Source organism: Acartia tonsa, chromosome 5, assembly GCF_053477335.1.
Source record: "Acartia tonsa isolate MP-2025a chromosome 5, ASM5347733v1, whole genome shotgun sequence".
Taxonomy (NCBI): Eukaryota; Metazoa; Arthropoda; class Copepoda; order Calanoida; family Acartiidae; genus Acartia; species Acartia tonsa.
The window spans coordinates 43,790,116-43,817,847 of record NC_137264.1 but is presented as its reverse complement, the minus strand read 5'-3'; the positions used below and the strand labels follow the sequence as shown (position 1 = coordinate 43,817,847).

General features: G+C 31.3%; 1 protein-coding gene across 3 annotated transcripts in view; it reads right to left on the bottom strand.

The window, feature by feature from the left end:
* TH1 (negative elongation factor complex member TH1) overlaps nucleotides 1–24,046 on the bottom strand; it is a 47,846-nt gene extending 23,800 nt beyond the window's left edge. For all 3 annotated transcript variants that reach the window (XM_080161826.1, XM_080161828.1, XM_080161827.1), the window contains exon 1: nucleotides 24,018–24,046. The gene's annotated coding sequence lies outside the window, so the exon portion shown is untranslated. The remainder of the gene's footprint in view (nucleotides 1–24,017) is intronic.
* Nucleotides 24,047–27,732: the final 3,686 nt, after the last annotated feature.

The window sequence follows — 27,732 nt, the reverse complement described above, 5'->3', positions numbered from 1 at the left end:
GATTTATATATAATAAACTAATAGCCCTTATCTATCCTATATGAAAAAAGCAAGGCAAGGTATGATGTCAAGAACATTTTAGTAAAAGTGGAAAAATTACAAGTCTAATTCTAATTTTGAGAACTAAACACTAACTGAATTAGAATTTTACTGTTAAAATATGAATATTTTGGCTCTTTAAATTTTTTAAAATTCCTGTTCACAATTAAGACTAATATTTTTTTTTAATTTTCATATGGTTTACCTATTTTTAAAAATCTGTGAAAAATTGGGCAATATATTTAGATTTGATTAGTCATTCTACTTTTGCATTATAGCAGGTATTACCATCAAATCAAATTATTCCTAAGCCCTTATGTAAAGCATGTAAACTAATCTTTATCTACAGAAGGGGTAAATTTGTTGGTCATCATTGAATATTGATTTAACATCCATTGTCTTATTCCTAAAGATCCCTGAGAGTTGGTGAGTTTTTCCTTCAAGTTCATTTCAGACGGGAATTCATTATAATGGAATATTATTCATCCAAAACTGCATTTAAAGTTAATTTATACAATTAGAAAGATATCTTAATTATAGAGTAGCAACAATGCTAATAAAAATATGACTTAGATTTTGTTTGACTACTGAAATCATTATGTTTATAGATAGACTAAAAATCAGGAGAAGAAAAAATATCGTTTATCGCCCCCCCCCCCCTTCTTTTTTTTCTTAATTTTTTTAAATACTACTTCCAAAATCCAAATCCCCAGTGTAAAACCGTTCTGAACGCATGGTTCACGAAATAAAAAATTAAAATGACATAATTAATTTTGTTCTTGATTGAACTTATTCAACATTTCTTCATTTCTTATTCATGAACAACTGTCTTTACTACAATATTTTCTACAATTTGTTGTTTTTAAAAACTATTTGCCTTCTATCTACCTTCCAATTAAATAACTTGCCCTAGGCCCTCCCCCCAATCTCTAAATAGCACCAGGCATGCATGCATAGAAAAACAACCTCCACCTCCTTCTTTTTTTTTTATCCCCACCCTCCCCTTCTTTCTTTTTATTATGTTTAATTTTTCAAAGTTTTATTATACTTGGTTTTTCTTCCATGCAGTGTTTTTACCCTGTCAACTTTTTTAATTGTGCTGTCATCATGTCTTCATAAGACATTAATCATACTTAGTGGCTTCTCCCCTACAGGTGAAGGGGGAATTTTTTATGGGGGGCAGGTGACAGGAGAAGAATATCCAGAAACCCCCCAAAAATAGCTTTAAACCACCAGGAAATGTTTTCTTGTAACATTTTTCTCGCACATTTGTTTACGAGATCTTAAGCTTCAGTCTTAAGGACAAACTTCATTCTACTTTGTATTATAGATATCATTAGAATAACGTCATGTCATGTCGAAATTATTTCAGCAATAACTACTTTAATTCCATATTAGAATATATCAATTTACCACTTCTTTAGGAAATAAATAATTGAATAATTCTTTAGCTACGAATGCTATAAGATTGAGTAAGAATGAAATCTTTGTTAGATATATAAATTAATAGGGTACATGTAAAAAGCACACACAAAAACATTAAGACACACACACACACAAACAGGCAAACACACATTGTGTAACAGGCACATTTAAATAATATAAACAATACTTTAATGAGTTTATAAGCAGTTTATCAAAACTAAATTAGGGGAAAAATAAAAGTAATGCTTTTTCTTTAAGATGTATGTGAAAATTAAGTCTTAAGGTTTTTCTGTGTTTTAAAAAATTAAGCTTAAAAATCAGGAAATGATTTTTTATCTGAGCATAAAAAAATTCTGTAATCATAAAAAAACAATGTTATTAATTTCTATGTTGATAACAATAGCAGAAAGTTTGATAATGTAATTAAAAGAATGTCTTAATAATACTGAATAAAGATAATTTGCTTAAATATATCTAAACTAAAATTTAATGTAAATTGGGATACAAAAGTACGCCAAAAAAATTGTCAAGGATTTCCTTTATTCATCCCTCGGCTTTCTAGTATGTTTCACAAAAAGTTAAAAAATGAGCAGGTTTTTCCAAAATGCTTGCAAATTAAATTTAGCCAAAAAAACGTTAAAATGTTCTTTTTATAGCTTTTTTTCTCAGTATTATAGAAAGTTATCCATGGCCGCATCCAGCCATAAAATGAGGGAGAAAAAGTATTCTTTTTTTGTCGCAGGATAGGGTTAACCAATATGCCAGTTATGAAGGGATAAGAAAGTTGAAACATGGCCGTATTTTGTTGTCTTACTTTTAGCTTTTTTAGAAACAGCTGGAGCTAAAAAATTTATATTATTTCTAAAATGCTTCAAAAATATTCAGAATCCAGCCAACCACTATAGTCATCTTTGCTGAGATATATTGGAACCTAGTAAAAATGTCTGACTCTGATTATGACGTAAAAAAAATTAGCCAATGAGATTCCATTATAAATTTTACCATTGGTCAATTACAGTGAATACTGGCCACTCATTGGCTAATTTTTTTACGTCATAATCAGAGTCAGACACTTTTACTAGGTTCGTATATTGCCAAAAATATTGCAGCGTACTTGCAGCTACCTATTTCAACAGCTGATAAGTATTATAGAGGATTAGTTGCGGCTGCAGAGAGTTTTTATAAAAGTGTTGGTGGCTGCCAATCCCTACAGGGAAAAGATAATTGAAGAAAAATTATATCCCAATGATGACGAACAAAATTAACCCTTCTGTAGATGAAATTATGAGTATTAAATTTTGGATACTACTAGTTTAAAACCAACAAATCAAAATTAGATAAAAGTACCTAAAATTTTGATCCAACGAATAAGATGACGTGGTTATAAAACTTTGGGTACCAGTGTAATTTTTAGCCTAATGTTCCCTCCCACCCTTCGATCCCTCTCAACATATTTATGACGCTATTCTAGATCATTTAACGCTCCATTTATCCAATATAAGCCACAAAAGGAAAGAAATATATGTTTAAATTTTGGTTTCTAATTATTTACGTGTAATTCTAGATTTTTTTTTTACAAAATTCAGTTGTTTGTCAACAAGGGTGACAATTTTCAAGAAACGAAACACAAAATCAAAAAAGTTTATGCCTGTGGAAAATCTTTGAACAATTTTAGAAACCAGAAGTTGTTTAAGGGTAAAAGGAATTTTCAGAGGCCCATGTACTATGATATTTGAATTTTTCTATGTATTTTTTTATAAAATCTAGTTTATAGTAACTTTTTTTAATAAATCCCCTAGGAAGAATTTAAAACCATAGTTTACGTATTTCACACATAACTGAACATAAAACAAGGATAACAAAATTCAAAAGGAACGAAGCATATATATATAAAAAAGAGATCTATTAAAAAATTAAGCAATATTAAAAAAAGAAGCACAATATAAGTTATATAAAGGTACTTATCGGGGTAATTGGGTTTTATTGATGAATCTCTAAGAACATTACCGATAGACCAACGGTTCAAGCGATTTTGCTATAGCTTACAGACAGACGAACGGATAAGTTTTATAGTAGCTTTGTTACTAAAATCTTAAGGAATCCTAACCAAATGATAAAACTTGCAACCTAAATCCTATACAAGTGTTCAAATTGAATCGCCAGTGCAAAAAAAAATATTAAATGATAATCATTGCAATTTTTTATAAGTTTTATTTTTTTAGTCAACATTTGTGTATTTTTATGATATGTCAATAAATTTAAAATTTTGTTTATGATCCTTTTCAATAATCTACTTTTAATTTTAGCAATTTTTTTATATATTTGTCATATTTAAGGCTTTAGATTTTTGGTGAATAATATCATTTTAATAAAAAAAAATTCGCTTAATTTCCATAGGAATCAAACCGGTGCTAAACCGCAAAAGAAAAAAATTGAAACCTAAATAAAAAGCAAAGGCATAAAACCTGGTTTGTCTTCCTCATGCTGGCCAATAGCTTTATTTACATATCCACGGACAACTCTAAATAAATATCTAGATTCGAGAATAAAGTAAATTTTCTTCATCAATGTTCTAAGATGTCCATTGTAGACTAGATACTCAAAAATGTATACTTGTGTGTGTGTGCGTGTGTTTGTGTGTGTGTGTGTAAATGTATGTTAAAAAGGTATTATTGTTGACAGATAACGTGTGTCTTGAAATTGATGATACCAGCGGAACCGACCAATGCTATTGGTTACAAAAGTAGTTGAATTTTAAAAACTTTATAATTCATTTCAAAAATATTTTGGCTAAAGAGGTAGGATGTTTGTCTGTCTGACTGTATGTCCCATTTGACCTCGCAATGGATCATATAAGGATAGGGAAGCTACGTTTAAGTCATTGCCTTTTTTTTCTCTTTTAAATGATGGAAATCAGCTTTCCCACCTTAATTTAATTGGTCTTCTGAATAAATTCTAAACTAACATTGAAGGGAGTAGAGACAACCACTGCACTGTATGAAGACACAATAACAACAAATTAAAACCTTTAGAAATTAAAATACTTTGTTTGATAAACTTTGGATAAGGCAGAAAAGAAAAGTAGTTTTCTTAACAAATGGATAAATAATGGCTTCACTTAAATACTGGTTGCCAAAATGTTATTACAAAAACCAAATAAAATTAATGTTATCGTTAATTCGACTTTTTTTCTTGCTTATTGACAGATAGTATTTACCAGTTTAGTTATTCCGGGTCTTCGGCACTTTGGGGCTAACAAAACAAATATAGGTTTATAATTTTTCATCAAATATCCGCGAAAAGTTGTCAATAATACGATGCGATAAATAACTATTCTCTATTTTTACTACATAATACTTCAATAATAAGCAAAGCATATTCACTTAACTATCTTTTTGGATACATTAATAGTTATTTCTCGCATCGTATTATAAATGCCTTTCCGCGGATATAGAATGTACAATTATAAGATTAAAACGAGTTTTTTTAGCCCCGAGGTGCCAAAGGCACCGGCTAAAAAACTGTTTTTAATCTTATGATTGTACATTTTTATATTCGTAGAAAGCTGGATAATACGATGCTAGACATAGTACGATGCTAGTATGGATGAGAACCGGTTCCTATCCACCGGATTCGAATGAATACGAGAAAATGTTATAGTCAATGTCGAATAATTGTCATTTTATGCATGCTGATATGAAATACACATTTTGAATTTATTATGATCACCATTGGCATTCATATACATATACTTCTGTGGGTATATTTTCTAATAGAATGCTTTATAATGCTATTCTAAAAATGATACTACTAGACTATAGAGCAATGTGGACAAAATAAAAATCCAAAATTTTTAATAGAAAGTTTTTTTTTTGTGGTTGGCAGCTTTGACTTGACCCCACAAGTTTTGACACTAAAAGACAATTTTACAAGATGAACAAATATTTTAAATGTGTTTTTAACATCATCTTTTTTGGTGTAAGGGCAGCAGCTAACATGTTGGGGTGGGTGTAAATTTGTCCACGAATACTCGGATAAATAGAATAGTTTTTAAATATATCTAAACAAGGATAATTATGGCCAAGGATAGAACAGCAAAATCTAGTTACAACTTATATTTAATTTCAGAAATAAGAATTCTTCAGGAATATTTAGTAAATACAATATTACGTATATTTGGGTAAAGTAAAACTAACCCTTGATTTAAGACCTTTGAGTGTTTAAAGACAGTCATACGTTTTGTTATCAAAATAGCTTCGCTATTCATTCTTTATAACCTGAGTACAAAACTTTTAGGAATACTCTTTATCCCTGATTCATAGGTAGAAAAAAATGCTTTTTTTGGGGAGTAAAAATAGAGGTTATTTTTACATCCTTCCTGTGCAAGGATGGATATACATATTCAATAATTACAATCGGTTTTAAATATAAATTGCGAGTGTGGATTTTTTGATTTAACAAGGATGACAACATCCATAAAAGCGAAGCTCTGAAACGGTAGGACAAACGGACATTAACACTTGTATAATATCAGAACTGAATAATCAGAATGCGAATGTATAAGAGTCAAAGCAAAATTGTAAGTAAATTTGTTGAAAAACTGCTTGATACAGGATAATGATTATGGACATACTTACATTTTTAGGACTTGATTATAGAGTTGCTTCGCTTATAATATTGTACTTTGTTGTTCCAGGAATCAGTATACCAAAAATCAGACCAATCGAATAATTAGGTCACATACAAATTTGTTGTTAAAAATGTAAAAAAAATCAACATGTTTAAAATGGACGTACGGACATTTTTGTAATGATTATAGAGTTGCTACGCTTTCTAAATCGTATCTAACTACTAAAGGAAGCACCATGCAAAATTTGAAATCGATAGGACAATTCTAACATGCCTAAATTAACGAAAAAAAGATATCTTTCTCGGACAGACGGGCCGACCCTAATTATAGAAAAGCTTCGCTTTAAAAAAAATCATTGTACCGTTATCTTTTAGTATAATATAAACTTGACTAGGAGCTACGCCCCTAACATTTAGGAGATCAGTGCTTATAGACAGTACAAAAACTAACGCAAGACTTTAATCTAAAGATAAAATAGCCTAAAACCATCCTATTCTTGTTGTTTAAATTTCAGAAAATAAACTAAACATTAATTATCAAAAAAATTTCAAAAAAATCCTTGAATAATGAACCCTCTCCCTGTTTACTCCTCATTAAATCTCGATGGGGTATTGGTAAATCTTTGACATGATGTTTTCAATCTTTTTTGAAGCTCTGGAATATAGGCATTCAGAAATCATAGAATTGTGGCATACTAAAGACTTTTGAAGATAAACTTAAGCAAATGACACTTTAAAATAAATTCTTTATAATATCCGCCGTAGCGCCTGTCAACACATTTGCGGCTGCTGGATTGAAAACTTTAGCACTGAACTAAAAGACAGCCACAGCGGTTTATACAAACCACACTGTCATCTAATAGTAGCTGTTTTTGTCATACAATGTCATGTCAAAAATGTCTTACGTTTGTAGATATAATGCCTTGATCTTTCAAAAAAAAAAGTTTTTGTTAATAGAAGTTAAATATGATTTTTTGTGACACCTTATATCTAAAGTATTGAAATTTATCTGTCCTTTTCTGGCCATATTTGCAATTTATCCTTGTTTTTTGTGTCTTTTGGCGCGAGCTTGAAAGGAAGTTGTTGACAGGTGATTCTTTTTAAAAAACGTGGACAATTATGTACATAAGTAGCGCAGCATTAAAAGAAATAAACAATTAAAAAGGTCAGAGAAAAACAGAGTATGCTTGTGTGCAAAAATGAAAATGAGAAAGTCTGATAACAATGTCTGTATATAAGGGAGAGAGAGGACAATGAACATTTCATTAGTTTGTTTTAAAACTTTGGGAACTTATTGAATTTTAATTGGTTGCTTCAAAACTATATTGTTCAATCTTTTCAACCAATAATATCAATCTGCTAAAGATGTATATTTTGTTTATCATCATTGGTTTATATAATTTTCTAATCCAATGTCTATTAATTAAGATTTCTGCTTTATATAAAATGCAATTGCACAGTAAGTGTTGAAGTAATCTTTTACAGAGTAGATGCGCAACTAAAAACATTCATTGTTGTACTATTAGTTTTCATAGATTTTTATCAACTAATAACAATTCATTAATATGGTATATATACTAAGATATATAAGTTTTCCGGAATTTTAAAGTTAGGGGGAGATTTGAAATCTGCATCAAATTTTGAGGATTTTTATTAAATTCGTTTTTCTATAATTCTTTATCTAAATGCGGAAATGCAATTTAAGAACCAATTAGAGCACAGGTAGTTTAAAATCCACCTATCCTATTGGTCAAAATTAATTAACTTAAAATGTATTTCCGCTTTTAGATAAAGAATTATACAAAAAACGAATTTTATAAAAAAAAATCCTTAAAATTTGATGCAGATTTCAACTCTCCCCCTAACATTACAATTCCGGAAAACTTATATATCTTAATATATACACATGTTCTTTCGCGAACTTTTTAGGGGATGGATAGGCCAGTTGAAGATTGATAATGATTATAATCTAAATACCAATATCTGTAGATAAATTATGGTTCAAGGCTATTTAGTTTATAGAATTAAGTCTTTAGATTTTTGCTATTTGAATACATAGCTCCTAGGTGCAACGGGCGCTGCCACTATTGAGTAATCAAAATATAAAATTTTGTTTACCTATAAAATAATCTTTAAGTCTATAATCTTAAAACACAAAAATTTTTGTCCTGAGATGAAAATTTAAATTTGAATCTTTAATTGTGCATTGCAATCAGAGATACAGGGATATGACAATGGACGAATAATTAATGCTATATCTCTTATTTTTAAAATGTAACCTTTGGTAGCTGGTAAATATTGGGAGAAGAAAGGAATGTTGATTTATTAAACCCTAATTGTTCTCTCCCTCTCTGATGATAAATAACGCATCTGGAAAAAATTTAAACAAATTCCAAATTGACAAATAATCGTGAGCAATAATTTTATGGTCCTCATTAGCGCAGCAAGAATTTCAAAGGGGGCGAGACGACAAAATGCGAGGGGCGGAGCACTTTCACATACCCTGGATGTATGGGGACCAAAGGGGCCGGGGAAGCTGGGGGTTCTCATAGGGGGCGGAGTTGAAAATATTTCGGTTCTTATGGCTGGGGGACTCATTAGGAAACGAGGTGAATGAGATTTAAGGTTAGCCGCGGTGCCTCTGTATCTATGTATATTCATATGTGGACGAGTATGTGAATTAGACTATTTAATTTCACTAATTGCCTTCTTTCGGTTCTTCTCTTGTCCTTGTTTAAATTTTACGTTTGATGTTATTATTTTTAAGGCAGTTCATCGGTAAATATTTAATTAAATTTAAAACTATCTAAGGTTGTCTTTGTGTTTATAATTACGATTGTCCTGTAAAATCTCAAAAACGGTAGGCTTTGGAATGTTTAATATTGAAAAAGGGGTTGTGCTTAGATGAACCTCTTTTTGCAGATAATACATAAATTATGATAAACCTTTGTTTTTTTTGACAGATTTAAAAAGTTTAAAATCTGAAGATCAGTTAACAAACCAAAATGTAGACAATTTAAGACAACTGATGAAACTTTGCTAAAAATAACTTTTATGTTGATATTGCTGTTACGCTTCTTATGCACTGGACATAATCTCCTTGTCGATTATAATAAGAAAAAAAAACAATATATTACCTAAGCATTTTTTTCAGCGACAAGTGAAATACACAAAAGGACGTTTTGTATGTGTGTCTGTGTGTGTGTGTCTCTTATCTTGAAAAAAATATTTTAGCAAATTGGCTTTACTCCGGGAATGGTTATTTCGGGTGTTCATTCATCTTCGCAAATGTATTGCATTATTAAACCAGCAACATTCTATTATACAAAGTTGAAAGTTTTTTTTGTCTGTAGCTTAAGATTTTGATAACTACTGAAATGGTTAAGTTATTCATTTAATAGAAGCTTGACATAGGTCTAAGGATAGTTTTAGGCCATTTGATTTTCAGATTTAAGTCTTTGGATGGTTTTTTGGCTACTTTTCTGCTAGTTATCAAAATAACACAAACCATCCATTCCCGTTGTTTTGCTCTTATTATTAAGCAAAAATAAATATTATATGTAACATTGACATATTGCGAATATGAATCATGAGATAACATGCGGAAGTAAATGCACACCACAACCTTTTACATCAACAAATGTGGAGTATAGGTTTATGGAATTTACGGGAACAGGGATGGACACAAATTCTGTATATGGAATGATATTTATAGGGAGGAAGGGAACATGGTTCGAGATCTTAAGGGACAGACAGACAGACAGACGGACGGAAGGACAGACATCATTCTACTTTGTATTATAGATAGAAAGATGGAAGAGGGATAATTTTTTTTTCACTTCAAGGAATTAATGATCGATACAAGAATAAAGAATATGTGAATTAGTGATACCTAAAAGCAACCCATTTTTCCTCTAATTTTTACTTCTAGTTTAAAAATCATAATTTAAACAATTAGATTTCTAGTTATTGTAATTGTTATCAAGATAAAAAAATAGCCTGTTATAAAACTGCAAAAAACAAGGCATATATCTACATTTTATTGGTTTTGCTTAAAAGTATTTCCAAATCAGACTTATATAGACAAAAGTTATATAATTTCTTGCACCATTGCAAGTGTAAATTGCCTACCATCCTATAATAATAATAATAATAATATTATTGCTTCTCTACTGTGTGTTTTCTAAATATTCGGTCATATAAGCCTTGTAAATGATGTCCTATAACTTATTTTATTGAGGGGTTTCCCAGTATTATTGCAGCTGTATAATTTACACTCACCTCTCTCTCTCTATCTCTCTCTCTTTCTCTGATACAAAACTATAAAACAAGAAGAGAGGGGGGGGGGATGGTGTTGTAAGCTAATTTACCCCGTTATAAAAAAATTTGCCTATGTACATACATAGTTAAGTTTAACATTGGCAATGATGATAAAAGCTGTAAAATAGTAAAATATTATATTGTCTAAGGATTCAACTATAATTGCAGTATTATTTAATAGCCGTAGTAGACTTTTTGTTTCTGACATTCTAAAAAATTAATGAGAGAATAGTCATTTATCGCATCGTATTATAGACAGCTTTTCGCAGGTATTAAAATGAAAAATTGCAAGATCAGAACCAGTTTTGTAAGCTCCGAGGAGCCGAAGGCCCGGGTTAACAAAATTGGTATTCATTTTATGATTTTTAAAGAAGATGATTAAAGTCCCTCAACAGATTATGACGTCATATGTTAAAATAACCAATGAGAGGCCAGCATAAATTTTACCATTGGTCAACTACAGTGTATGTATACTGGCCTCTCATTGGCTATTATATCGTATGACGTCATAATCTGTTGAGGGAATATAATCATCCTAATTAAAAAATATTTGCAGAAAATTTACTGAAATACTATACTATACATAATTTTTCAGAATGGCTAAGAACTGGACGGTTTCGAAGATATACTGCAAATAATGTTTAATTTTCGGGCATATTCATGTTTACAAAGTATATCTACACATCACCAGCAATACTACTTAGTCCCATAAGTAAATATTGAACTGTTATTAAAGTTATGAAATACACTGAACTGGTTAATTTTATATCATTAGATATCTTAAGAGATACGATAAAGGAAGATAAATTGATGTTATTGTTCATATCCAATGATGAAAAACAAAATTATATCTACTGGCTGGACACTGATAGTTTGAACAAACCAATCAAGATTTAGCACAACGTTTTGAGCCATCGAAAAAGAGGACGTGTTTTTAGAGTTTGGGTACCAGTGTAATTTACAGTCCAATGTCTCCTCCCTCCCATATAATTTCTGTTTTAGAGTTTGTTGTCCTTCCTCTTTAAACCGTCAGCAGACCGTTTCTCTATAGTATTTGATATATTTTTCAGTGCTACTTATAGACATAATTGTACTTGTTTTCAAAAGCGAAGCTTTTCTATAATTAGGGTCGGTCCGTCCGTCCGAGACAGATAGCTTTTTTTGTTAATTTGGGCATGTTAGAATTATCCTATTTCAAACTTTGCATGGTGATTCCTATAGTAGTTAGGTACGATTTAGAAAGCGTAACAACTTTATAATCATTACCAGAATGTCCGTAGGTCCATTTTAAAAATGACGATTTTTAACTTTTTAACAAAAAGTTTTTATATGATATAATTATCCGATTGATCTGATTTTTGGAATACTGATTCCCAGGACATTATACATTTATGTTTTGATTATTTAGTTCTGAGGTGGATTCTTAAAAAAAATTTGCCCCACTAACCGCTTAGTGGGGCAAAATTGTTTTCATGAAAAATCCACCAAAATCACATTAAAAATCTACAAAAATTAAACAAAATCATAGAAGGGTTATTAACATAAGATTTAATTAAATTTTTGTATTTTTTTATGTGATTTTGGAGGATTTTTTACGAAAACAATTTTGCCCCACTAAGCGATAGGTGGGGCAAATCTTTTTAAAGAATCCACCTCTGATCTCTTCATGTGTTAATGCTCGTTTATCCTACCGTTTCAGAGCTTCGCTTTTATGGATGTTGTCATCCTTGTTAATTTGAATTTTGAAACTTTAAATATTATACATTATATAAGGTCCAGGAAAGTAATTAGTAAATTTATTAACGTTTTGATTCTAAATACTTTTCAAATTATATTAGTATGATCACGATCAATCTCTATAAAATAATTAGGAACAATTAGCAACAAATTATTAATAGTCGATGCTATTAATTGTGAGAATGTGTATCAACAAATTATGTTCTGATTTTAAGGGATAGGATAAATTGATTTACTTCCCCAATTGTGATGGACAAAATTACAATTAATTATTGGTGGAAAAGTTTAGACATTACCAGTTTAAAACCAATAATTGAAGATTCAATGAAAGTCCTACATGTTTAAGGCCTACGAACAAAAGAAAGTGTTTTTAAAACTTTGGGGATCAGTATACTTTAACGTTCAGAGTCTAATTGCGGATTAGAAGAACAATTATAGAATAAAAAGGCTTAAATATTCACAATAACCGTAAAGTGTTTAAGTAACCAATTTATTTTTAAAAGCGAAGCTTTTCTATAATTAGGGTCGGCCCGTCTGTCCGAGAAAGATATCTTTTTTTCGTTAATTTAGGCATGTTAGAATTGTCCTATCGATTTCAGACTTTGCATGGTCATTCCTGTAGTAGTTTGGTACGATTTAGAAAACTTAGCAACTCTATAATCATTACCAGAATGCCCGTACTTCCATTTTAAACATGTTGATTTTTCTACTTTTTTAACAACAAATTTTATGATCTGATTTTTGGTATATAGATTCCTGGGACAACAAAGTACAATATTATAAGCGAAGCAACTCTATAATCAAGTCCTAAAAATGTAAGTATGTCCATAAACATTATCCTGTATCAAGCAGTTTTTTAACAAATTTACTTACAATTTTGCTTCGACTATTATACTTTTATATTCTGATTATTGAGTTCTGACACTATACAAGTGTTAATGTCCGTTTGCCCTACCGTTTCAGTGCTTCGCTTTTATGGATGTTGTCAACCTTGTTCAATAAAGTTTATTATCTATATTTTTTATTTGTCCGCTAAGATCTTGCTAACTTCTAAAAGCTTCAAGTTGGTTCAATGATGGTTTTATTTTATTTAATTTTTATATTCTCAGGCTGGTTTTAGACTATTTTACTGACCCCTCCATTTCTTCCCTAGATGTTAGCAGTGTTATAAAAAGCTTCTGTACAATTAGGGTTTGAGTGTTTTTTATACTTTGTTGGCTGTGCTTCTCATTTATACATAATACATAAGATTACACCTTTACTTCAGTTATATAAATCAAAAAGAATTTTTTAATTTCCTTTTTATCAAGTTTTCCTTCAATTTAAAATAGAATTATATTGATAAATTTTAAATGTAAAGAATCAAGTTAGTTAATTTTCAATAGGAAATTCTTGGAAACAAATCAAATACATACATCATTTGGCATTGAATAAAAACTCATAAAGTATTTGAATTTGTCTTGTTCATATAATATTTTGTTTAGTTTTCATGATATGATAATAAAATATAATCAAAACCTTATATCTTTAAAGAATGTTTTGCCTGTATTATGTTGTTATTTACCATTTCTTTGATTTGACCTAAATTAAAACAAGAAAATTAAACTTTAAGGTATTTATTATAGCAAAGAATTTTGGCTCTCCTATATACACCTAACTAACATTAACATACACACACATATAGAGACTTCAAAATAATCAAATTCCAATTAGAAAATATGAACCAAAATTCCTCTGACAAATTTGGGCCTTTTCGGCGTGTTTGGCGGTACGTTTTGTACAGAGGGACCGCCGCTGCACGGTGAGGTGGCGGAAACGAGCAGATCAGACTTGCCGCCAGCGAGGATAAAAAGGGCCGGCAATAAAATATTGATATCAAAAGGTAAACTCAAGCGCCGCCGCAAAAATTTCCCTCCTCCTAATAAGTCCTAATGTCTTCCCATTTCCCGCCCCCCTCTCTCAATTTTTCCCTAATTGCCTCTTTTTACACCCCCCCCCCGTTCCCCCTTTCGCAGCCCGTAATAGAGAAGAAAAAAAAGAAAAAAATTGAGGGGGGAGGGGGCGATGGAGAATTGGAAAACATGACGTATTAAATTCTACCTGATGCCGCCATCAAACATTTTTTTCATGCATCTATAATAGAGTTAATATAATTAGACAGTCAATATAAGGACTCTCATTTACACAAACAAAATTTAATGTTTTACCTTCATCAAAAGCTGCGATCAGAAAGAAATCTATAGGTAGTCTGTTAGTAGATTCTTTTTTTTATATCAAATGGTTGGACATGTCTATCTAACAAATAGGCTAACCTATATTAGACTACCCTATCAAGCGTTATAGTAACACATTTTTTCAAATATGTATGTTGAATTTAAGTGTTTAAAAGAAGTTGTAATTGTAAGAAAAAACGACATCACTTATAGTTGATGTTAAATGTTGATTTAACAGCAACAAAAAAATTAACATTGTATATAATCAAAACAATTGATTTTGTGGTGTTTATCATTCTAGAAATCTCTATTGTTTTACCTTTCTCCTTCTATATACATTCGTCAATTTTCTACCTTCTTTCATGCACTAACAAACACACTCACACACATACAAACACACACACACCCACATATAAATTTGTCATGTATAAATCCTATAACATAAAGTAGTAAGGTGTTTTGTCTGCAGCTTAAGATTTCAATAACCACTGAACTTTTTGAGTTCTACATTCTAGGGAAGTTTTACATAGGTCCTGGGATGGTTTTAGGCTATTTTATTTTTAGATTCAAGTGTTAGGATATTTTTCTGTCCTTTAATACTCCTTCGAATACAGAGCCTGTAGCCGCTTGAGGCTCCGCTGCTAATAAATAAAAAACTATAGCTCATTTGTACATGAACTAAAAATTTTAATTTTAGAATTTTTTAAAACAAAATTAAATACCTTCAGAATCTTGAAAATTGTAGTTTTGCTATTATATAACTAGGATCAATCGGTCTTTCGAGAAAATTACTTAATTTACTTAGACCGAATTTATAAACCTTTAGATTTTAAAAATCAGTTTTATAAAATTCATTCTTTTTTCCTGATTTTTTAAAATTAATTTTAGGTTATTTAATATTTGGACAAGTCTTATTAATAAAAAATCAATTTATTATTACTTAGATCTTACACCAGATTAACTCTAACAAATTGAAACTTGTAGCCGGCTAAAATAAAGATCACGTCATCTACCCAATCCCCTCTCCTCCTATTTGATGAACGAACTGACTAATAGTGTTGTCCAAGTTAGCAACCTAAATTGACGACAAATTTTTCCTTGTCATAACATCCACATATATTTTATATCAATTTTAATAAATCCATAAAATTTATCTAATTTTTAACATAGTATGAACTTGATGATTTATTAATTTAAATCGAGACAAAATTTATTTGTTTGTTTATTAATATAAACTTAAGCAATTTAATTTGTTAATGATCTTAGATTATTTTTTATTGAATAGCGTCATTGATTTTAATTACCTTATTTTTACGCAAACTTTTTAACAAGATCTGAAATTAAATGCAAAAAGTGGATGCATGATTTATTGCTGCGGCTGAGGATTATAGCAGCTCTTGTTGATTTATCAGCGGCCATTAGGTCGGTAGTTGCTACATTCTAGAGAAAAATGCGACTGAGCCTTCGAAAGAAATAATTTTTTCCCCCAACTTACACAAATAATCATTTTAGATAGTTTAGATTTAAATTTTTACCACCTATTCACTAACCACTAATTCCACTAACTTTCATATTTTGTAAATTCATAACAAATCTACGTCATATGATTCAAATAGATTGAAGTTTTCTATTAAAATTAAAACCTGTAATACATATTTGCTTAAAACGTAAGAAAGTATTTATTTTAATGTGTAAGTCATGAAAAAGCAAATAACAATGTATTTGTTTTAACACATTTTGAGATCTCATCTTTGGAGATTCCTGAGAATCTTAAATACATTAAAGTAACAGTATCATTATTGCCTTGTATGCCTTGATTTTGAACTGTAGCATAAAAAAAACTGTACCCTAGAAACTATGATTTGCCTTGAACTTAAATTCATGTGCTAAATTCTTTAAAAAGCGCCGCAAATACACAAATGTAATCTTTGGATTTTGAAGAATAATTCATAGTAACGCAGTTACTTTATAATATAGGATCTGTCCGTCAGTGCGTCACAACGTATAATGAATTATTACTATAATAATTGTTGCTTTGATATCGCAAAGGGGGAAAATATTTTTCCAGTATCGCTTCGAAACCGATTAATATCCGGTGGAATAGAACCGGTTTTAATCTTATAATTTTACATTTTTATAACCGCGGAAAGCTGTTTATAATACGTTGCGATAAATATCTATTCTAAATAAAAAGACTTTTTCATCCCAATGATTTATCACATAAATTGACCTTTATAAGAAAAGAATTTTAGAAGTCCTTCCAATTTTATTTGCTGAGAAAATGGCAATAAAACTCAAATCTTTGGCTCCTTCTCCAGAATAAAAGAATTAAGGGGGGTCAAACTCACAGAGGGGGGCGGGTAAATCCCAAGGTCGATATTGTAGACTAATTAATAATGGATTGGCCATTTAGGGACTTGCAGCTATATCTTTATTCTGTATAGAGAAGGGTTGAAGCAAAAAAACCATGACATTTTATATCTAAAATGGACCCTTTTCCGGGTTGAGCTTTCCTTCCCTATTAATGACCGAACCTAGACAATATTAATTCAATAAAAAAAACATTAATTTATGTAAAAAAAACTTAATTTTATTTATCTAAAATCACTCTGAACTCTAATGTATAAGGTTTTAAAAGTTTGAGATATTTTACTATTGTCCAATCACCCCCCCCCCCCCTCCCTTTCTTCTTTCCCTAGCTTTGACCTTTCCGTGTAATAGACTGACCGGAATCAAGTAGACGGCCAGCTGTGTGTTTTGTGGGTCAACTTGGGTTTTCTTGGCGGACAATTTCTCATGGTTCTTGTGTGGCCAATATAGAACAAGGATAAATATATATCAATAAAAACACAGAAGAATTATTTCCATAATTGAGAAAACTTCAGGCTTATTCAGCAAATGTTAAGTTTAAACTGCTGGAAGGTAAGCTTATAGTTCATTACTTGGGATAAAAGTTAATATTATTTGATCAGATAGTTGGTGTATCTAAGGGTTGGTTAATATTGAAATTCTAAAAAGGGACTTTAGTCAATACTAAAGAAGCTGTACCCTCAAAAAATCTTCTCTGTAAAGTTGCGTGTTTGCTAAAAAGCTACTTTATAATAACAAATGTCCAACTGTCCATTAGTTTATCAGTAACTTCCGGAATATTTTTTTGTTGATTCCAATAACTATTTAGAATATGAATTAATTTTGATTTTCTTAGTTATCATAGCATTTTTTTTTTAATTTTAGAACTTTTGATTAATATTTTTGAACCCTCTTCAAAGCATACTTATGCGAAAGACTCCACAAAATAATTTTGTTTAATCTATCAAGGTCCCTTTTACAATTCTAATATCAACCAAATCTGATACCCTACATACTGTGTCTGCATGTGTGGGATCTTCCAAACTTATGACAGTTTTATTACAACATTTTATTTCCTTGTCTCTCTCAATCCACATTCTCGGAATCACTGTGGGACAAAGGAGGGACAAAATATTTATATAAAAAGTATTAAAAGTAATGAATTTAGAAACATATGAAGGAATCATATTCAAAAGAAGCGCAGCAATAACCAGATGGATTATTGGATGTTTATTCTCTTTCTTTATATCCACATATTTTTAATCACTATGGGTCAAAGGTCAAAGGTCAAAAGCAAGAATAAATCGTTTCGTAAAGAAGCGCAGCAATAACAAGCTGGATTGTGGACTGTTTATCCCTCTAACTCTCTACACACATTTACAGTAGTAACGGCCATAGTAAATCATGAAGGAGTCATATAAAAAAGCGCAGAAATAACAAACTAACTGGATTTTAGATGTTTTTTTTCTTCTCAAAATGACTATAAGTTACAAGAGGGACAAAACTGTACAACAATAATTATAGTTTGGTTGTTTCAATAAGAAAAAAATGACTTTAACAGAACGTATTTCTCTATCATGAAAGTAAAATCAAAGTAAAATTTTTACAGATATTACAAATAAATCACTAAATATAACATTAATTTTGTTAGCTTTTTCTATTATGCATTATATTTTACTGCGAGGGCCTGCAGGGCTCTTATAACCCTTGCTTAACCTAAACTAAGCATAATAATACAAGTATGGGGAAAACCGCTTGAGTCTGTCAATTTAATAAGTTGACTGGGTCATTCATGCAGGTGGTCAGACGGAGGAAAGAAAAGACATACCCAAATTACCTAAAAGCAATACTTCTAACAATAATAGATTTATGCCAGATGATACTTTTAGTATATATGATTTTTAAAAGCGAAGCTTTTCTATAATTAGGGTCGGTCCGTCCTTACGTCCGTCCGTCACGGATAGCTTTTTTTTTGTTAATTTAGACATGTTAGAATTGTCCTATCGATTTCAAACTTTGCATGGTGATTCCTTTAGTAGTTAGGTACGATTTAGAAAGCGTAGCAACTCTATAATCATTACCAAAATGTCCGTACGTCCATTTTAAACATGTTGATTTTTTTACTTTTTTAAATAGCTTTTTTCGTTAATTTAGGCATGTTAGAATTGTCCTATCGATTTCAAATTTTGCATGGTGATTCCTGTAATAGCTAGGTACGAGTTAGAAAGCGTAGCAACTCTATAATCATTACCAGAATGTCCGTACGTCCATTTTAAACATGTTGATTTTTTACATTTTTAACAACAAATTTGTATGTGACCTAATTATCCGATTGGTCTGATTTTTGGTATACTGATTCCTGGGACAACAAAGTACAATATTATAAGCGAAGCAACTCTATACAAGTCCTAAAAATGTAAGTATGTCCATAATCATTATCCTGTATCAAGCAGTTTTTCAACAAATTTACTTATGTACAATTTTGCTTTGACTCTTATACAATATTCGCATTCTGATTATTCAGTTCTGACATTATACAAGTGTTAATGTCCGTTTGTCCTACCGTTTCAGAGCTTCGCTTTTATGGATGTTGTCATCCTTGTTTTCCAAAAATCAGAGGCAAATCATAATTAATTCTAGTGTCAGAAAGATTATTATAAGCTTAAATGTGATTTACTCTTAATATTTACCAATAAATTGCGGCAGTAGCTTTAAAGATATTAAGGAGAGCGCCATAATTCCTTCCATCAAGATATGTTTAATGTTTATTGTATATATTGCCTTCTAGATGGTGTTTTATCATTTTCACAATATGTTCCACTTTATCATTGAAGTAAATTAATAGGGGGGGGGGGGGGCATGAGCTATATGTAACTCTGCCCACAGGGCGGAGACCCTGTCCCGATTTTGTTTTGGGTCTTTGAAATCAGCTAATAGCGTCGGAAATAAACAGCATAGTCCCTACAAAAGAACAGAATATAATTTGCTAGCAGACGCAAAGGGTCTTCGCCACTTTGGCATGTAATTGACTAAATTACACACATCTATACTTATACGTTTCTTACTTTATCAAATAAATAGCGGCTTCGCCCCTGGTCTCTAGGGGTTTTGCCCCAAGAGGAAATTTATAAAAAAATAAGTACTTTCTGGTGCTGCCATTTTTTGTGAAGGAACTGCCTCAAAACCATTTTTTTTTTTTTGGGGGGGGGGTTGGGGGTGTCCCATCCCCAAGAAAATAGCTTAAAACCACCACAGGACCAGTAGGTATTTTCCTTGAAGAGTAGAGCCTATTCGGTTCAGCGGTTACCTAGATCTTAAGCTTCAGACAGACGGACAGACATCAAGCTACGTTGTATTATAGATTAGAAAAAGGCATTTTCTCTTTTGCTTGAAGATTAAATACTTCCTGTAATATATGTGCTATTGTACCCTGCGAATATAAAAAAAAACCAGTCGAATATGCGAGTATGCGAAAGTGATAGCACATTTAACTACAATCGGGGACTTTATTCTAAAAAGTTATGAGCTAAATTATAAATAAGATATTTTTGAGACAATTATTTACACATTAAATAATGGAGTGTAATGGATAAAACAATATTTGGCTGGTGTTGACAATAAATCACAAAATATGACTTTCTTTTTAAAAAGCTAATTCAATTTAGGCAATGTTTCCACTATAAAGTTAACTTTTATAGAACGAAGTTACATTAATTTTCTTTGAAATCTTTAAGAGTTTGCTTAACTTCTTACAAGTGTACCCTGTATAAAGGGTAGCTATACTTATATTTATATTTATTATTTATATTATGAGAATTGACCCCCTTTGTCATTTATTTATCTTTGAGAATCGACCTCCTTTGGTCAAGCCTGGGAATTACCCCCTTTAAGATCTTGGAAAGGGCCACCAAGTTAGGTTATAAATCAAATTTGTTCATCTAGCCACTAGAGTTGTAAATTATGATTACTGGAGAAAGGCGATGCATCTCTATAAGTTGGACATTTATATCATACCAGCAAAATTCTCAGTGAAAAAATATTAATAAACTTTTTATACATTTAGACACATGTAATTTTAAAAAAAAATCAATATATAAAAAAACTGGCAAAAAGTGACTGACTTACGTATAAACTGACCATAAACAAGATTATTTTTTAATTTTCAAAATATTCATTGGTATTGTTTTTCATTTTGACAAAATATTTTCGGGTTAGTGAATCTAATCTATTAGAATTTTTACTTGAAAATCTATTAGAACACTTGTATGAAAATTAATTTTATCTTTTAGTTTCTTGACTTTGGGTGGCATTGAAAAAACAAGGATGACAACAACCATAAAAGCGGTGACCAACAAATCAAACAAACGAACGTTAGCAAAAATTAAAATAGATAATTTTCAAAATTAAGAAAAGTTGAATAAAATTCTTACTATTGGGCGCAATTTTAATTATCAGGTGATGATTATAGATTAATTTGACTTTTAGGAATATTTCTTATTGTTATGGGAATTATCATGCAAGATTTTAAGTCAATAAGATGATTCTAATTTGCATAGATTTACAATTACGGAAGGACATACGGACCTCTAAACAAACCCCAGAAATAGAAAAGTTTTGCTAAAAAAATGAAAATTTAAGGGGAATGAGCCGACATTGTAAATCATTACCTTTCTTATCTTTTAAATTAATTAATTGTTCAGGATTAAAATTAAAGAAAATTAGCCACTAATAAACTTTAATTCGCGTTTATTCCCATTTTGCCGCTTCTTCATTTCTATATCAGAGACTAGCTGCCGCACATTTGTAAATGCGGCCTGGCACTGGCTGCGGATTGTGCGGATTTGTTATCAGTTAAGAATCGTATGGCTTTTCTGCAGATAAATAATTTATTTGCGGCTGCAGTTGATGCTTTACCTATATTTAACGAAAGATAATTATGCAGTTGCCAAGCCCTGGTTCAAATTAAGGATTAGAAAAAAGTGTGGAAAATTTTTGACAATATCAAAATATTTGTTAATGAATGAAATGTACTTTGGTTACCGATAATCTAAAATTTAGAAAAATTAAGATCATGGAAAGAAAACGAAGTTGCGGGTTTCGTCGTATTTTCACAGTAGCTTTTCTCCTATTTCTAGCCCCTGCGGGGCAATCATTAACATTTACTTAACCTAACCTAAAATAACCTTTCAAAAGCTACTGTGAAAATACGATGAAACCCGCAACTTCGTTTTCTTTCCATGACTCAAAATTTATTCTAAAACTCCAACGACGCACTACAAAGCTTCTCTGAAAAAATGTAATATATTACTTCATTAAATTACATTGTTCATTTAAACATTAAACTTTAATCCAATACATGTTGAACTACTAGAAGATGATTAAAGTTCCTCAGCAGATTATGACGTCATACGATAGAATAGCCAATGAAAGGCCAGTATGCACTGTAATTGACCATTGGTAAAATTTATGCTGGCCTCTCATTGGTTATTTTATCGTATGACGTCATAATCTGTTGAGGGACTTTAATCATTTTCAAACTACTATTACTAATTTAAAAGAATGTATGTAAGCCTTTTTGTTCATTAAGATATATATTACCATCGTCCAATTTTACAAAAGGACTATTTTTTTGTATTTATATAGGGGTAGAATATGTCAAATTCCCAAATTGTATCTGAAAAAATCCTTCTTTCGGTCCAAAATTCGTTTTAATTTTTTCCATAAAAATGGATTGGATATAAAAATCTGGTGCAACATCCAAGTAATAGCATATCGATTTTAATAAAACTAAAATATAATGTGATATGTTATCGGTCCTCAATTCCCTGTTTTAGAGTCCTGGGGGCTAGGGGCACAGCCGCTAGTACAAAGTAAGACAGTGTAACATTGTATACAAATATATTAATATTATCAAAGATTTTAGGACAGATAAGAATAAGGTGTCAATGACATAAAGGCTTACACACACACATACACACACACACACATCCACACACCCACACACACTTACACTAATACACACACACGCACCTACACTAATGCACACACACACACATACACACACACACACACACACACACACACACAGGAACTAATAATATTACATTTTATTTATTTACATAACAAGAACGACAGCAGAGCTACAAAAGCGAAGCTCTACAAATCAGACCGCGCTTTTGCAATTAAAGAACCACAGTCTTCTAAAGATGCAATTGTTATAGAAATAACTGGTAGTGTCAAGGGGCTGCGGTTTGGAAGGAAATTAGCTCAGTTAATTAATGCCTAAATTAATATACCTATTCTATATATATATATACTAGCGGCTACGCCCCTAGAAGCCTTTAGTGGCACTTTAAATGTTTGGTTTTTTGTTGCGTTCAAGTTTCTACGATATGTTGCGTAATAGTCTCTTTATACGATACCTCGCAATGTTACGTAGGAGTCTCTTAAATAAAAATTTCGATTTATTATTATTTCTCTTGGGACGGTGGTGGTACCCTCCTACAACATAGTCATAAATCTTCCCGGGACCTATGAGAAGCTACCCTGTTAAGGAGAACCCGATCGGTGCAGCGGTTAGCGAGATCCTTCGGTACAAACAAACACACAAACATCCTGTTACTTTAGTATAGGGATATATATTGCATACGTAGATCATTTACTTATAAATTGATACTCTGTTCTAATATATCTATTCTATAAACATAAATATATTTATTATATGTGTAGTTTGTGGTGTGCATTATTTTCTGCTCATGTATCTTTTACCATATCATAAGAGCCGCATATTATTACAACAGCACTAATTCCTTCTCTTATGATTTACTTTAATCATTAGATACCCCCATTTATTTATGTACTAATAGCGGCTGCACCACCCAGAGGCCTATAGGAGCACATTAGGTAGAGGGTTAATTTAACCTATAGCCTTAAAATGATTATTAACCTTCGGTACAGACAGTTACACAGACAGATAAACTCATGGACATCCATTTACTTTTATATAAGGATTGTAATTTTTTTGCGAATATGCAATAGTATAGATATGCGAATATGTTGCAGTGAACGCCCACTATGGATTGTTTATAAAGGGTGTAAATACCTTTATCACTTATGAATTTTGTCGCTATCTTTATTATTGCTTCATGAATGATATTATTACTTGCAAAGCGTCTCTACAAGTCAATTCTGTAAAAACGTTTGCTTGTCCGTAACGCAACAATTTCCCATTTTCAACCATTTAAAAAAGTACACGATTTTAAGATATATTTCGACCTTAGCAATCATTTTCAATTTATTTTGTCTCTTGTAGAAGTGAATCAAGCAATATTAGCTTGGTCGTTTTCGTAAAAAGTAAACAATTGAACTTGTTTAGTTTATCTTTGCCGGATTTTCAAACTGTTTATTTAAATTAATTGAAAATAAGGAGGGTTTTTTTTCAATGACCATCCACTGGCCCTGTTTGGCCATACCAAATGTGCCAAAATCCATCGGGAATTCCAGTTTCCAATATGACCTAACTTAACCTAACCTAAAGTGATAAACACAACAATAAAAACTACACCTTCCTTTATTTTCAATTCATAAAAAGATTAAGAACTGGGGGCTAATTTGTGCTTTACAGGCATTTGAAGGGAAAGCAATTCTTATCGCAAAATAAAGTATGACTATAGTCTTATGTTGGAGTTGCACATGTGCTCCCAAGAAAGGCACATCTTATTTTGAAGTGTGTAATTAGATCTATGTCAAAGTATATAATGATCTAATAGCTCCTAACATAGTATATTTTCAATATTGCATAACCCTCATCTAACTAAGTGATACAAATAAAAATAGTGCAACCAAGCATTTGACCATCAATGCATAGATAAAAGACAATTTTCTATATTTTTTCATCATATTCTATAATATTATTAAAAATTATCCTCAGCAAGAATGTTTAATAAGATCACAAGAAATATTCTTGAAAAAAATAATATGTCTAATGATGTTGACATAGAGTCACTAACTACAGAGTCTAAAGATACCAAAACTGCCCCTAAAAATGACTCTATTAAATCAGTAAGAGCAAGTCTCCAAGAAGCTCTGAAGGTAATATCTTTACTCCAAGACAGAATTACTGCCCTAGAAAAGGTCAACAACAACACATCTACAGATAAGTGTTCTACTTGTCACTCAGACATAAAAAGAATAAAAGATATCCTAGGTATCAACGACGCCCCCAAACCCAACTGCACACTCAACTCTCACAATTCTGAACCAGAACTTGCTAAGATCCACAAAGCCAGACACATTGTGAACATAGGTGACCTCATTCATGTCGACAAAATCACGTGGAAATATGGAGGAAGCCACAGTGAACAGATTATGGCATTGTTTGGTAATAGCCAGGCTATAGTGAAAATATATCAATTAAAGCCTAAAGTTGTGAATGGGAAATCCCTTTATCCAGTGAATATATACTTCAGTTCTGAAGTTGCAAGTGATAAAGCTATCTCAATACTGAAATCTGTTTGTGACAAGGCTGGTAAGAGAATGCCAACTGTTCAATACGCCCTAACAGGCTTCCCAACACTACAGAAACGTGTCAGAGATGTTTCTTCTATTCTCAGCTTGGCAAAACAGAACAAAGAAATTACTGCCTATTCTATTATGAATTTCTCTATGGCTAAAGACAAATCCATAATCCCACTATATTCTGTTAAAGTTACTGAGAATGGACCATGGAGCAAGTATATAGAGAGTCGAACTATCAACCCAGACAGCGCAAGCAACGGACATATATTTCAGGAAAGCACTAACACAGAGGAAGCGCAGATCCACATTCAAACATTGACTGGAAAGATTATGGAACACATTCAGTCATTAGACCGCACAAACACTTCTATCAACCCTAAAAGGAACATCCAACAGAAAACTAACAAACACAACACTCCCTCAGATTCTGTGGACGGCATCAACAATTATCAAAACTCTAACCCTTTTATCAACAGTACTCATCAAAGTAAACGCGGACGCTCTTCCTCTTCTAGCCCATTTCTCCATGCCACAAAAAAACAGTTTTACAATATTCCCTCCAACGATCATCACAATACCTCCCCCTTTCTATACTCTCCACCACAGCAAACACACATCTCCACATCCCCCCCTCCCCTCCAACAATTATATCCTATCACAAGCGTTCCTACAGTAACACAGCACCCCAGTCTAGCACCAGTCCACCTACACACTGGCATAGCCCCGCAGGGATACAACCACAGCAACTTCCAGACACACCAACAAACCTACAACCAACAGCAAAATCCAGGCCTAACTTATAATAGCTACAATGTGTAATATGATGATTTAAAATGTAGAATATGTTTTTACATAAGTTGCATTTTTAGGAGAATCTTTCATTGATTTGCCTTTAAATTTTTGGCTGTTGTCCAAAGCCAATTCTCATATTTAAATTTGGACTAAGAATTTCAAAAGTTTGGCTTTTGATTCCCTTTTTTATAGGAACACTCATTGTTTGTTTCTTCCCCCCCCCCCCCCTTCTTCTTATTATTATATAGTTATATTATTAGTTTTAAGTTAAGATTAGAATGCAATTTGACTCCTCTTTTAACATAAGATTTGTTAACTGTCGTGGTCTAGGGCTCCTCTCAAGTAACAGCAAAAGGCATAGACTAAATAGGATTTCACACAAAATCAAAGAACTGGAATACTCCAATAATGGCATACCTTCCTTATATGCTCTCTTAGAAACAAAATTAAAACCTAGCAAAAATACCCCAAATCTCCCAAATAATTGTAGTTACATCGGGGAAACGTCAGGAGGAAAAGGAGGGATACTATTATATTCTCATAATAGCTTGGAAACTGAAAATTTTAAAGTAATTTCATCAAAACATGCATGTTACATTAGACTGAAGATAAAAGAAAAATATATTGAGAACATTATAGTGTATCTCCCATGCGACATATTGGAGTGTTTTACTGTTCTTTCTGAAATCGAAAAATTCATTGTAAACAATAATATAAGCAATTTTTGCATATATGGTGATTTCAATATATCATTTGATTCACCTCACCATTCTTGTAAAGCTAAGCGGTTACAAAAATTTCTAAGCAAATTTAACTTGTTTGATCTAGCAGACAAATTAGGCAGTAATCATGCATATACTTGGTCCACTATTCGAAATAAAAAATTACATACTAGCAATATAGATCATTTTTTTGTCAATTTCGATGGTTTTACTTCCATAAGATTTGAGCACAATAGCTTTAGTGACCACATGCATGCGACAGTTAGCTTTAAAAAACCATACGTATATACATCTCCTAAATGGAAAAATTATTTATTTCGAAATAAGGACTTTACCTCTATGCTAGAAAAAAAAGCTACTGAATTTTTGTTCGATTACGCAGATCCCGGCATTTTATTAAAGTCTAAAGAATTTTATGTTGAAAACCCAACTTGCTTAGATAATGAAATGTCATTTAATAGCCTCGAGTATAAAGATACAACTGCTTTTTTTAAACTTCTGAAGCATCTTAAAAATGAACATGATCGTTTTTTCTCTAAATATAAACTGAAAAATTTTCATAAAACACAAGAATTTAACAAGCAAGTTAACATGTTGTATGAAAATTTAAGTAGATTTAATTCCAGAGATACATTAAATCAAATCCAAAATCTAGTAAAAACCCAACAAGATTATTTCAAAGGTCTAGTTTTTACACAAGCGGAATTTAAATATATGCAAAGATTAAAAGTTGATGGGGCAAACAATAGCTATACATTTAAACATATTCCAAATCTTAAGAAGCAGAATTACAAATTAAAAATTGATGGTAATACAGTAACATGTCCCCATAAACTAGCAAATATATTTGCAGAAAATCATGCCAAAATTGTGTCCCCTGAAAACATCCCCCCCTCTGAATTAAAGGGTTTACTAGAGGACTATGATTTGACATTAGATGAAATATTTCCGCAAATTAAAAGTCTTACTTCTCCTTATTCTACATCTAT